Below are 14,504 nucleotides of genomic sequence, written 5' to 3' on the forward strand. Positions count from 1 at the left end.
AAATAAGATATAATAGTCCTGAGAATAAACTATAGAAAATGCCAGAACAGATTATAAGTAAAGGAATATTTCTGGAAAAACCTTATTGGAATAGGATTAGACACATGAAATAAATGGCTAGATATACATATCTTTCACTAGGGCAGTACCTTTTATTGGATAAACTTCTGTTGGTAAGACAGAGAAGCTTTTTAGCTACACAGAGCTGAAGAAGAGCTCTATGTAGCTCAAAAGCTTGTCTCTCTCACCAATAGTGATTGGTCAAATAAAGGATATTACCTCACCCACTTTCTCTCTCTGATATCCTGGGACCAATATAGCTACAACACCACTGCATATATATTTCACTTTCAATTATTTGATAATTCATTAACTTATTAGGTGACCATTTGAAAAAAAGTTTGATTTAGAAATTTTTTTTTGCTAATAAAAAAATTGATCAAGAGCAAATTCTGAAGATATCATCAATAATCTGTTTTGCTTTCACTCTTTCAAGACAAAAGTTGTGTGTAGTGGATAGTTAATTATGCTTAATCTATAAACTTAAACACAGTTTTAGAGAAACAGGAACGTACAGAGCTTAATATTAAAAAACCCTACAAGTGTCTTTACACTCATGCATTTTACATCACTCTAGCAGTGTAAAGGGGGCTTAAATTGGGAGTAAATTATATTAATACCCATATTGAAGTCTCTTTACAGGACAAGAGTGTTGTGAAGTGGGAGTAGGATAAATGAGAACCAGGCTGTAAGCATTACATTTTCATAAGTGCCTAAGTGACTTGGAACTTAAGTCTTGGAACTTAAGCTCCTAAAGGACTCAGGGCTTTTGAAAGTTAGTCAGTAACAGGCCACTATGACAGGCAGCCATCATAGACCAGCTGGGCCCAAACAATTCCTCCTCATGAACACCACAACACTGTAATTAGAGGCTGCAGATGGATTTTCAAAGGTGTGTAATTTGACTAGCACTAGAGAAGCTCTCCTCAGGATGAAATGCATTCCTTTGCAGGATTGGGTCCTATAGATATTATGGGTTCTATATTAAATGACTGAACCTTAATGGCTATTTCAGACATACAGTGAAATGAGTGCAAAAATGCTCCATTCAATGTTAAGATGAACCAACAAAAGTTTGGAAATTCAGTGTTGAAGCTGACATGTTCATTAAAAATCTACTTGATTACAAGTTCACAATTATACCTACTTTACCCAAAAGCCCATAAAGATCTCTACCAGTTTTAAACCTACTTGCCTTTTGTCCATTTGTACCACAATAGTGACATCATTTAATAATAATTTTTAAAAGTGGGTGTCATTTTATTAAATAAAGCAATCCATCTTTCTTCACACATTCATGATCTCTTGAAAAGATTTGTGATTGCATTTTTAAATGCTTGTTTATTATGTAAATGATAAACGGGTTTTTCTTTTAAAAGGCTGTAAAAATTAAAAAATGTTTTAAAGTTATTTTAGCATTCAACATTTTATGCCAAGTTTACACTAAGAGCAAATATTTTGCAGTCAAGTTACTAAAAATCCACTGCCAACCTTTGGCTCAGTGGTTGCTGGACCCATGAAAAAAGATCTGTTTGGTTCTTGTCAATCTACGGTGCTTGCATGACCTGACTAATCCACTTCCTGGCCCATGAGTTTATGAAAATAGGGGAAGTGAAAGTGGTGATACATTTTATCTTTAATAATGCAAATAGTGTCATTATCAAATTTGAAAGTGTGTCTAAAGTTCATATTTTCTTCATTGTAATTTTATAGATTAAATATCATTAATAATCATCCAATAAGAAAATTTTGTCTTGAGAAAGCAATGGCAAGACAGATTATAGATGAAATCTACTGAATTTGCAGATATACAGAGAAATTAAATTTTTCTTCACCAGTAAAAAACAACATTTGTGGCAATTAAGAATTCCTTAATTTATTAAAATAATTAAAAATGCTGGGAATGCATTTCTAGACATATATTACAAGCCTAGGTTCTGATCCTGCAAACATTTATACACGAGTTGTCCCAGTGGGACTTATATGAATAAGTGTTCGCAGGACTGGGATCTTATATCTTATATTCCACTCAATGGGACTCCCTTTGTAGGATCAAGAAAACGACTCCCATGGAATTCAATGGACATTTTGTGCATGGATGGGTGGATTTGCCCTTCTATTAACAGGCAAAGCTCTAAAGATTACAACAGGTTTATACACTGTATTAATATTTTTATAATGAATAAACTGAACATTTTTTTAAATTGTGAGCATGAATGTTTGTTTATATGTAAAACGTTACATGGAAAAGTTCACACCCTGAAAGCATTCCCTGAATTGATAATTAGAAGGATAATTTTCATTTGAAAGGGAGGGGACAGGCGAATAAAAACATGGGAGGTTTAAAAACATTCATATTTTTTCAGCCAAAGTCAACAGCAGTAAACCATCATGTCTAAAAAATGAAGAGGAATCAGTGAACAGTAGTTTATATTGATATATACTTCTGTTATTTTAATGATGTGATTTAAAATGAACTGGCAGTCTTCAGCATCACCCTTGGCTTTATGTCAGCAATGGATTTGGTTCAGTCAATCACTGACATTACTGAAACAGTGAGCTGCCATTCACCAGCAGGGGGCACTGCAGTGATTTCTTTCTTTAGGCTATAGCACAATAGAAAGTCAGTTGATTAAAAAATGCATATTTCAAACAAATCTGTCATGATATAAGACTTACAACAACTATCTTCTAACAAAATGGTTTGGCATTTTTTCCATATGCACTGTAAAGCATTCTGTACTACACAAAATTATTCATATGTAGAAAATGCTGAAATAATACAGCCGAAAGTGAAAATTGGTTATGAATTCTGTGTGTAGATACAGCTATTATAACTGAATTTGTGCTAAGCCATATGAAAAAAATTGTGTTTCCTGCAGCCTTCTCTTTCCCCATCTTTTATTCACATTTTTGTACTGCAATGTCTCTTTAAATCTATATTTTATTACATCACTACAGTACATCAGCCCCACACTTCCCAGAGCTGAATTCACTGTGTCACACATTTCTGATACTATTTTTTTTAAAGACACTTTGAAGTTCTCTCAAAATTATCTTAGGCTGTCAATGGTTTCACATTGTAGGTGTTACCATAAGGAAGTTAGCAATAAGTTTGTATGCTTTTTAACTGATATTTGTTGTGACACTAAATTTAAAAAAATTCTCTCTTGGCCCTTCATTTGTCCTCTATTATACAGGTGGGACTCCTGCTAAAATCACTGAAAGCTGTACATGGGCAGAATTGGGCCCTTTGACCCTAATGATGCAACCCTTACTCATGCAAATAAAGTCCTTGAAGTCAATGGGACTACTCATGTATGTAACTATTTGGGTGAGGAAGATTTGACAGATCAAACCCTTATTGAGCATATACAATTTTGTTATGCAAACATATCTAAGGAGAACTGTCAGTCAATAAAAATAAACCTAGTCACAACTAAAAAGATCTAGTAGAGGGATTCCATCAGAAAAAATTCTGTCAGACAACTTAGTTGGGTGTTTTTTGTTTTTTTGTTTTTGTTTTTTTTTGAGAAACCATGTCAAAGCAATAATATGTCCTTGAATTTCAGGATTAGTAAATTCACAGTTCCCATTTTCCAGGGCTCTAAATTCCAGAAATGTGATTATCTTGCTCTTATCGCTATGGCATTTCCCAATTTTGAACATTTTCATTCTAACAAAATAAAAAATTAGGCACTTTTTTCTACCCATACAGCTCTTGGTTAACTTTTTCATTGTAAGAAAAAAGAGAAATGCAGCATAGGCGTCCCATAAACTGATTTCAATAGCACCAAACAAAGAGCAAAAAAACAACAAGAAAAAAGGTCATTTAAAAATTATTACAACTCAACTTGTCACCACATAACCAATGAGGCGTCACAAAATCTCTCTTCCTACTCTAGGTCCTTTTAGCAAAGAGACATGAAATGGAGCAGGATTGTGGAAGTCCTGTTGGAATTATAAGCCACAAGCAGTGAGTGCTGGGATGCTACATAAGATCTGGGTAAAGCACATGGCTATGTGAGTAAAAATGGAGAAACTGCATGATTGCAAATATGTTTCTCAATAAATTGTACAATTTTACACAACACTAGGCAAAGAATAACCTGGTAATTATGAACTTCATATAAACAGTCATGCATATAGCCCCTACAATCCCGCCTCAAAATCCACTTCTGCTGTAATGCCTCTAAAAAAATCAACCAAGTAACAATGGCAAGACCATGGGGCAGATGAGGTGACGGACTCATTTTATTTATAATTTTTGTGAATGTGAATGTATATATGTTTAAACGTTGTATGCATTTGATTGTATATATCTCTCTCCCCCACCATCCTTCATATATGTCTTATCTTTCGTAGACTAAACTCTTTTGGAGTCTGACCACACTTCAGCATATGTTTAGAGCCTAACCTTGACTGTTCACCTGGTCACTACTGCAATATCAATATTTAAAAAGTAGCAACATTTTAAACTGGATGTGTGCAAAGAGAGCGAATGAATATTAGAAAAAGATTTAATCCTTTTGTTTTCCGATGGATTTTCTCTGTTTTTTGTTGAAAATCTGTGTAGTGTCTTTGCACATTTAAGGTACAAACAGACAACCTTAAAAAAAACAAGTTAAGAACAGTTTAGAACATCAGGATGCATTTAGGACCAGGCTGTGATGGTGTTCTTTCCTTGAGCACCTATGCAAGGTCCAATTACCCTTCCTCTATTTGACACTTACGCAGAAGTCAGCCATAACTGCAGAAAGCCCTCTCTGCTAGCACCCCTGCAGTGCTAACCATGCTAACCGTGCTAATGGTCCTTCAAGATTTAATTCCTTCCTTACCTCACTTCTCTGTACTACAGATGGGCCTAGGTCACAAGGTTTAGAGCCAATTTTGGACCCTGACTTCCCCACCTGATTACTGGCTGTTACCAGGATGGTAAGATGCTGTCAGCTGCAAAGTTCAGATCTATATCTGAATACAGAACCATGTCCATACTACCTTAAAATGTATGAAGGTGTTTGGCGCTGAGGCCTTCTTTACTTTGATCCCAGGGCTTCTGTGCATTTAAATAAATCCTTTATCTTACCTCATGCAACAGCACCTCTAGCACAGTCTAGCCTGTACCTTCAAATGATCCTCACTCACTCAGTGTGGACGATCCTTGGACACCAGATTCAAAGACCATCCCCACAACCACTTCCATATGGAGTGCTGAGTTCCACCTTGGAGAAGCCTAAGGTGGCCTATGAAAAGGCCTTAGCCCCTAGAGCATTCCCCACCAGCAACAGCTGGGCACAGGGGCAGCTGTCCCCAGACATTCACAGCCTTGCAGCCTGCTGATATTATCCAACTGACTGAATTTTTGTAACTTCGACTTTTTGTTTTCCTGCTTTTCCATTGATTATTCCTTTCTTCAGCCCTCCTTTCTTCCCAACCTTACACATCCCTCTTCTTCTTGTCCCTCTTCCACACCCCTCAATCATCCTTTTGCCCTCCCTTAGACTTCAATTTATAGTATTAGGAAAAAAGAAAGCCCAGAATGTATTATATTGCTGTGTACTGTATGTGTCAATATGCAAACATTAAATAATACACATTTGTTTTAAAAACAATTTGGGCAGTTAGTAGTCGCTGTTCATTAGAACAGCAAGGTTTTGGCAAGCAAGGACTAAGGTACATAGAATAGGTACAGGTGCACCTGTATAACACCTGCTCCCAAGGTGTCTAATTCTGGCTAACACCATCATTTTAGTTCACTTTCACATGCCATAAATTGACTCTGTTTAAAAAAAGAGAGTCACATTTTCTCACAGTGGACTTGTCATTTACAATACTGGAAGAACCTACACTTTGCAAACTCCATATGCTATTTTTAACAAGGTATTTTTTATTCTATGGAAAGGGGCATACTCAGCTCTCTAATCTATTGCTGGATAGAAACAGAGTGTTTGAGTAACTCCTCAGAGTTAGTTAGGTATAATCAATAGTGAAATTTTAATATTTGTTCAGAACTACTAATAGAGAGTCCAGAAAGTATTTTTTAAAATTAGAGATTGTGGTAAAATACCAGCATAGTGACTTAAAAAAAACAGCTGGGCAAATCCAGAAAGTATGGATAAGAATCCTAGAAATACATTGCTATTTTCAGAAGCAGAGAAGACAGACAGAAAAACAGTAGTATCTAACTAAATAGCCATACAAATCCTATGCAGCATATTAATAGATTAAAGAGAGCAACAACATGTAAACCAGAATAGATACGAACTCAGACAAACATTCTGAACAGACACCAAATGACTGCTACACAATTTTGAATGTTCCCCTGATAACTGCCAATAAAACTGAACTGGGAAAACAAGGTTCAGCTAAGACCCACATAACATCTCTCTCTTGTATTCACAAAAAGGTTGTACCACCTCAATAATACATGTATAATCATTATATTGTGGATGCAGTTATACTGGTATAAAAGCACATATATAGGTTCAGTTTATTCCTGTATGGGGGAAAGGAATAAGCTGTACTGGTATAAGCACTTTCATACATATGTAACTACATTGACACTAAGAGTTGTACCAGTGTAACTATTTCAGTAAAATCACATCCCTAACTGCAATAGTTATATCAGTACAAAATCTGTATGTAGACCAGGCCTGAGGGGCTGATCCTACTTGCCTTGCACACCCAAAACTCTCATTCAATTCATTGGGAGTTTTGGAATCACAGGAAATCCAGGAACAAGCCATAATATGGAAAGTGGGAGAAGAATTTCCCAACAGGCTATCCAAACGTAGGTGATATCATCAGCATAGTTCAATCAAGACCCCATAAGAATTGCTAAAATCACCCAGCATTGCTCAGATTCCCAAGCATGATGGAAAGTTGGGGATCTGCCCATAATTCATATTTCGTAGGGGGAAAAAAACCACAACACCTGCTTGGAGAAGTTTAATAAGAGGCCTTACTGAAAATAGATACAACTAGACAACCTGGTCTATGAAATGCGATTTTTTAAAATTTATTGTTAAACATTTGAAAGACAGCTATTAAAGTGGCTTCCTACAACATGTGCTACCTCTTATGCTTAACCAATCTGTCCCAATTTGTATTTTGCTCAGACACTCTGATTTCCTTCCCTGGCCTGGATCTGCAGAAAAGCTCTGTGCAGCTCAAAAGCTTGTACCTTCCATCAACAGAATTTGGTCCAATAAAAGATATTACCTCACCTACCTTGTCTCTCTCATATCCTGAGACCAACATGTCTACAACAACATTGCAGTGAACTGGGGAGGCTTATATAAACAAGGATCTGATAAGCATATCTATGGGTGACAAAAAAAAAAAAAAAGAGTTGGTATCTGAACAGCAAAAGAGGCTGCCAGTTTGACCCAAGTGACAGGTTACTGCTTTCAAGAGATGTGAGCTATTCACCTCTCCTTTTTTTCTCCTCTGTAACTAAGCTGATAAAGCCTTATCTCAATTAGCTTAAAGAGAAGGGTAAAGCTAGATGTGCTAAACAAATAGTTCTTCTCAAGTTCATTGTCTCTCTTTTTAATAAATCTTTTTATTAAGATTTCTGTTGAGTAATTTCATGCAGATATCACCAAAAAGAAGAGATGCCTTTGTGTGTTTATAATGGGTCACTTGCTATGGAGTTAAATAAAAGCGGTTATTAGAGGGACAAGCAGGAAAAGCAAAACAATGACACAGATAAGAGTCCTTGAGGAAACAATAGAAAAACTGTTAATTGCGGAATACCCTCTACTGGCTCCATTCAGGTTAGAATGGTTTACTCTTTCAAGGCTAAGCCTAGGATCAAAGAAGGATTCTAAACCATTATAGGATCCAGAGCCTAGAAAAGGGAGGGGTGGTGAGGGGGATTGAGTAAATTGAGATAGGTGACCAGGGAGCATCAGTGACACAGTGGCACAGAGGCACATCAGTGGCACAGATGCAGGAGTCACCCAGATTGATGGAAAGTCAGGGACTGCAGAAAGTAGCCTAGAGAACGGAGCACAGCAAGTCTGAGGGCTGGTTCACACTTACCATGCGATTCGGCGGCAGTCGACGGGAGTTACACAAACTACGCAGAGTAGTTTGCGTAACTCACGTCGATTGCTCTGCTTCCCTTCTGCGTGCTGTTTACATTACAGCGTTCCCGTTGGCTCAGCGCTACGCTACTTGAGGGGGTGGACTTACTCAGTCGACTTCCTGATCAATTGAGCGGGTCTCGCTGACCACTCAGTCGATCCAGAAAGATCCATATGGCGGCGGCAAATTAGGCTAAACGTAGCCTAAGTCATGTCTACTTAGGGGCTTGAAGGGAATGTCAAACACAGGCAAGACAGTATGTGCACAGGCCTCATTTTACATCGATTTCTGATTGCCTGTGCACCTTTTGGCAAAAAAAAAAAAAAAATTTTTTTGTGAAGAAACTACATGTGTCACTGTATATTATTAAAGGCTCCCACAGGAAAACTTTCAAGGGCTAAGCCTGTTAGGCCTGGAAGGTAGCAGACTTGCAACAGAGGAATATCCTGGAGATGCAGTCCAAGGGTGGTTGGATCTCAGGATCCCAACCCAAAGGGAAGTGGAAGCACAGGCCTGTAATTTGAAAATGGTGCAATCGGAGGACTGCAAAATGGTCATGAAAGGCACAGCCTACCCAGGGACAATGATGCTGACTTCCAAAACTACAGCCATCGATTGTGCATGTCTAATAGTGGAGAAAAGCTTGGCAAGCAAATCAACTGCTCATTATGATCACTGAAAAATGTGTCACTGAATCCCTGTTTAAACTGGTTTCTGAATGCAGCAGAAACACACTATAGAGTGGTCTAACAAGTGTAATGGTATTATTAAAACAAGTCACATTTTTACATTCACCAGTGGAGCATGAAAACCTCAAATCAGATGATTCGATGAGAGGGAAAGACCATGGAGAAGCCTTTAAGATGAACTACAACATTTTTTTGAAAAACATTGCAACCTTAGTATGATCAGCAGAATTGCCAAATAAACATTAGCAGTCACTTAACACATTTTAGAAACTGTTTTACCTTTTCCTTTTTATCTTTAAAGATCCTGGATGTTGCTGCTCATTGATCAATGACTTCCCCCTCCACAAAGATGTCCCAGCATGTTTTGAGAATTGGTGACGTTAGTACCACCACTAGAGCATGAAGTCTGCCTATGGGGATAATGCAAGTCAGCTTTATTACAATATTAAATGGCTCTCTAAGGTTTTCTTTTTATTGTTCTTATTTTACATCCTCTATTTACAACTGACTATACGTGAGGTGGAGCTATAAGATGAATCTTCAGGGAATACTGCTCCTAGCTTGACCCCCCCCTCCCCCTTTTGCAAATATCAATAACTTCAAGCCATTCACAGGCAAACCCTTATTCTGAAGCAGCAGGTAGTGGTGTGGAAAGCCATGAAGGCTAGAACCATCCTCCAGAGATAGCAGGATCTTTAACGAAGGCAATTCTATGAGATTCATATAACAAAAGCATAGTACTATGCTGAAGACAGAATTTTTATTCTCCATATTTGGAGACCAAGAAATCTGGCCATGCGACTGCAGGGACCAGTTGCATTTTATCTATAAATACTGATGTTTTGAACAAATCTAATAGTTTCAACCTATTTTTGAGGGACTACCTTTTGGCAGAAGAACAATAATATTGGTATGTAAGTGAGCCATATAATGTACAAGTAGCCCTGCTAAAAGCGTAACAGAGGCTCTGCAGTGTTTTTGCACAAAAGAACTGATAATAAAAAGAAAACCTTAGAAATACACAAAAAATATTGAACAAAAGCGGTCTTACTTTTACAGAAAGGCAAACTCCAGGCTCTCTAGTGGTACTGATGTTACCAGTACCATGCATGTTGGGACATCTTGTAAAAGAGGAAGTCTAATCGTGGATCTATTAAAGAAAATAGAACAACAATACAATTTAACAGTTTGTTGAAATGCCTACTACTTATGCTCATTAAGCAATGCTGCTGTTGATACTAAAATTGGAACATTTTTTTCTTTTTTCAAGGAAATAGTTAAAGGTCATCATTTAACAAAATTTGGTTGTCCTAGAACATTTATTGACATTATCCATCAGATGCATGCACACACACAAAAAAGAAGTCTCTATAAAAGAGGCACAATAAATGCATTTTCTTTTCCTCTCTCAACACACTAGTTTTGAAGATCTGGGCATTCACGTTATATATGTTGTAGAACTCTGGCAAAATTTCTAACCTGAAAAAATAATTAAGCAAATTAACTCAACGAGAAAATGTGTACCGTGAACTCCCTAACAGTGATATGAAACTATAGACATTTCAAACTCTAAATTCACACAGACATCCACCATACAGTTTATGTCATATCTCTACAGATGATATATTAAGGATTTTTTAAGGGAGCTGGAAAAGGTCCACAGATTTGGCATACAAACAATCTTTCAAATTAAATTATACAAAACTCTTGCTTAAAACAGGCAGCTAGGATTAGGGAATTTCACTCATGGGATCAGGACTGCCCATATTGTTAGAACAATACGTGAAGTCACAAGCCTATGCTTGAGGAGGACAAACATTCATAGGCACATTATGCAAATGTTAAACTACCTCCAAAGACAGTCCAGGGTAATTTCCACAGATATGCAGCAGGGGATCATGACATAAAAATGCTGGTAGAGATACTGATACGGAAATTAACATTTCAGTTTGAAGGCAAATCAGTTCAAGTATAAAAAGTTAAAGTCCAACAGTGAAAACAACAAAATCTTTTCAACGTAATAGAGGAAAGCAGAAGCAAAAGGTAACATGTATAGTTATCTGATGGGCAATCACATGGCTCAAAATATGAGAACACCAATGACTTAAATATAACCAGATATAAATGATATCAATAGTAAATAGTAAAACACTGACATAAGTATACTTTTACATTAGCACTGTTCCTTATCTAAAAGAGCATCATCAGTTATACAAGTATCATCTTATACAAAAACAAATGTAACTGTTGATAAACAGGCAGGCAAAACAGTGATGACAGAATGACTATATTTATTATTTATTAAACCAATAACAAATGCTCAGAGAAAATTAGACAGAAGGCTCTAAAACCTACTGGAATGCTCTTCATGGAACAGGGCCAATCAGATTTTCTAGGCACTTCTAACACAACATCAAAAACCCTTTGGAGCATTCAGATTATTTATCTAAAACAAACAAACACACACACACACACACAGAGCTGTTTTACTCTCTGATGCCATTTCTGTGTAGAACATATGACACTCCAGAATGTAAAGTCCCAGATAAGCTTTTAATTCTAACTTTTTTTTCCTGTGTGTTTTATCATGCATTCATACAGTAGACACAAGAATCAAGAATGTGTTTACGAAGAATACTCATTTAGGAAGAACAGTCACTATTCTGGCAGACGGAATTTAAGAGATATCTTACCAGAAGAGTAACAACAGGATATATCTAAATTATGTTGAACTTAATCCTTGCAACTTTAACACTGACAAACAATGGCTTCCCAGTATCACACAGAACTGCTCTGCAGACACCATGTTTAAGAACAACCTTGGACCTCCTACTATCTCGGCCATTAGAAGAGATGCATTTTCAGATTTCTTGAAGGCTGTGTTTCCCTGCTAAGCAATTTATTTAGAGTAAGCCAGGTGCTACAATATTCACATAAATAAGAAAATTAGGTACATTATGTCTTGTCAAGTAACAGTTTCCTTTGCATAAAACAGTCTCTGACAACAGAAATATATACATTTGATCATTGATCAGACAAATCTTTAAGAAAAATAAATTTCAATTTATTAAAATTAACAATTTTGAATGACTGGAGAATGAAAACAGTTATTCTTCCAATGAACATAAAGCTATCATGATTCTTTAAAAATTTTGAAATAAGGTGGATAGTTACTATGTGTTAGATGTGGCTGATCATAGATTTTACTTCCACCTCCATCTCTACCTATACACTCTTACACACACTATATTTCAGGCTTATGTTTCATTATTCTTGCTGTAACTGAGTTATTACATGGCCATGTCACTCTAACCTATCACATTTTGGGGCAGCCAAAGTAAGAGAAAGATATAAACTGTGGTGTCATTTGGTTGAGTTGTAAATAGAAAAGATCAAGCTAGAATCAAGACTGAGTTGTGAGAATTTGTGTTTTCCTACAAATCCAAAGATTACAGGGAGATTGCATTTTGGTGACCTGGAATCCAAAAAGAGGGCTTCTTTGAAGGTCAAATAAAGTTTTAGGGCTCATCATTTCTTTAGAGATCAAGTATAGGTGACATTCTCCTAAATAATTTTTCAAGAAAGAAGGTGCATGAGGAAAAGGAGGGAACTAGATTTTTATCCCACTGTCCCATTTAATGGGATAATGTTAAGAAAAGGAAAATTTAGGATGACTATCAGGATTTCCACATAAAATGAGATATATTACACTGTAGAATAGGTCCCCCAAAAAACAGTACAGATGGGAACCCATTACTAACAATATTTATTATTAGGCCAGATGAAACAATACAAAATGAACAACTGAGAACAATCCTACATTGGCAAGAAAATGGACTTGTTACCTCAACCAGCTTTTCCCTCACCTACAGCTTTTACAATTCTTCAGTTTTCTTAGCAGCCCACTACGGTTGTGCAAAGAGTAAGGTTAATGCCTCTGTTATTTAGACATTGTTATGGTCAAGTGTACAGTTTCATATATTTTGTAATACTTCTTATTTACCTTTCATGCATCCTACTATGTATGCAGTTCTTATTTTTTTACTATGTGTTAACAATGATCTTCCATGTTCTTTGCTTCTTTCTCTCTCTCCTCTTAAAGCTTTTCCCTTTTTTCTTAGTTTTAGTTGTCAGTGTATACAAACACATTCTTCTTTTGTTTCACCCTTTACTTGTATCCTGTTACCTTTTATTAAAATGCAATATAAAATAAACTAGCTTAATTTTATCTGCCCTTATCTGCAGTTATACATAAGATGAATCAAGGTGATTCTACTTTTCCCAAAACTGCTATTAACCAAAGAGTAAACGATCACTCTTACACTAACCCACTTGGGAGCCACCACACATTATGTATTGTGGTGCTGCCAATTTATTGAACAATTGAAACTCAATTTAAAGAATGTCTACATAACATCTAGTGTTTAGAAGCTAGTAAAGCTAAGAGATAGTCCCTATCCACCAAAAACTAGTCAAACAACTAAAAATGAAAGAAACAAACAAGCATATCCAAGTTTATTTATCTGTGTTGTCTTCCAAATGAAAATTGACTTAAGAGCCTGAAACTTTCACTGTTATTTATTGGGTAATTGCAGCCATGGCATGGGACTAATCAATTTTTCTCAGCCCATTAAGGAAACAGTACCCAGGTGTGCTAACAGAGCAAGCAAAAATGTCTGTCAAGTAAAAACATACAGCACCAGCAAGCACAACAGAAATTATAGCCTTTCAAAAGAGAAGAAGCGGAGTGTTATGTGTGCTATTGTGTTGTGCTGCCATGTAGAAGAATCAGGTTTTAAGCTTTATGATCCTGGGTAGAGAGTCGACAAAATACATTGCCTGGTGCAAAAACATTCATTCTTGATTTTGAATCAAGGCAGTGGTTAAAACAATCAAAATCCTTGCCTTCCTAGAAGAATAAATGGCAACAATTGCTAGCCAAAGTTGACAAGACACAAAACTAGAGACAGAGGTCAGTTAGGCAATGAACTAGTGTCTTTGCATTAATGCGCCTTCCAGCTATTTCTTATACATAGAAGGATCAATAATATTTATATGTAATATAAGCTATAGACTATAATGCTGCCAAGTTACTGTAGAGATAAGAATGTACAATATTTTAAGAAGAAACCTCTTTTACTATAACTTTGAGGCATTTGGCTGGTGGTAACCGCCAAAGACTGCATAGCATCTGCTCTCACTTTAGCAGTTTATATTCTGACTCTGGTGAATGGAAGTACAATCTCTGAAACAGCCTTTGGGGAACACTACTGAGTTTCTCTACAGAGCTCTTGCTCATAGATGAGAGAGAAGGGGATTAATATTACAGAAAACTTGAAAGAACCAGCTTCTGAGACAGGAGCGAATAGCAGTTTCCTGATACTGTACATACCACAATTCTTTCTTTTACTGGAACATTAGAAAGGTGGCCTAAATACTAAAGTGATTATTAAACATGAAAAGCTTTCAAGCTGGAAAAAGCCTTCCAATTTTAAGCTATATTCAGATACACTTTTTTCTTAAATTAATGTATTTTACCTTGTTTGTCAATAGGCATAACACAAAAACATAAGATAATAGTGGGTCCAATTAACGGAGACTTTCCTTTTCCTAGTGTGTTTAAGAATATCACAGTCTCCTTTATTTAGTCCTTGTGTGCCTAGG

The 14,504-nt window shown here is 36.4% G+C and overlaps 1 protein-coding gene across 1 annotated transcript in view; it reads right to left on the minus strand.

Moving 5' to 3' along the window:
- LOC137147730 (transcription initiation factor TFIID subunit 4-like) overlaps window positions 1–14,504 on the minus strand; it is a 205,107-nt gene that overhangs the window by 117,781 nt on the left and 72,822 nt on the right. The window lies entirely within an intron of this gene.

Source organism: Emydura macquarii, unplaced genomic scaffold (genome assembly GCF_026122565.2).
Source record: "Emydura macquarii macquarii isolate MOO-44397 ecotype Brisbane River unplaced genomic scaffold, CSIRO-AGI_Emac_v2 contig_561, whole genome shotgun sequence".
Lineage (NCBI taxonomy): Eukaryota > Metazoa > Chordata > Testudines > Chelidae > Emydura > Emydura macquarii.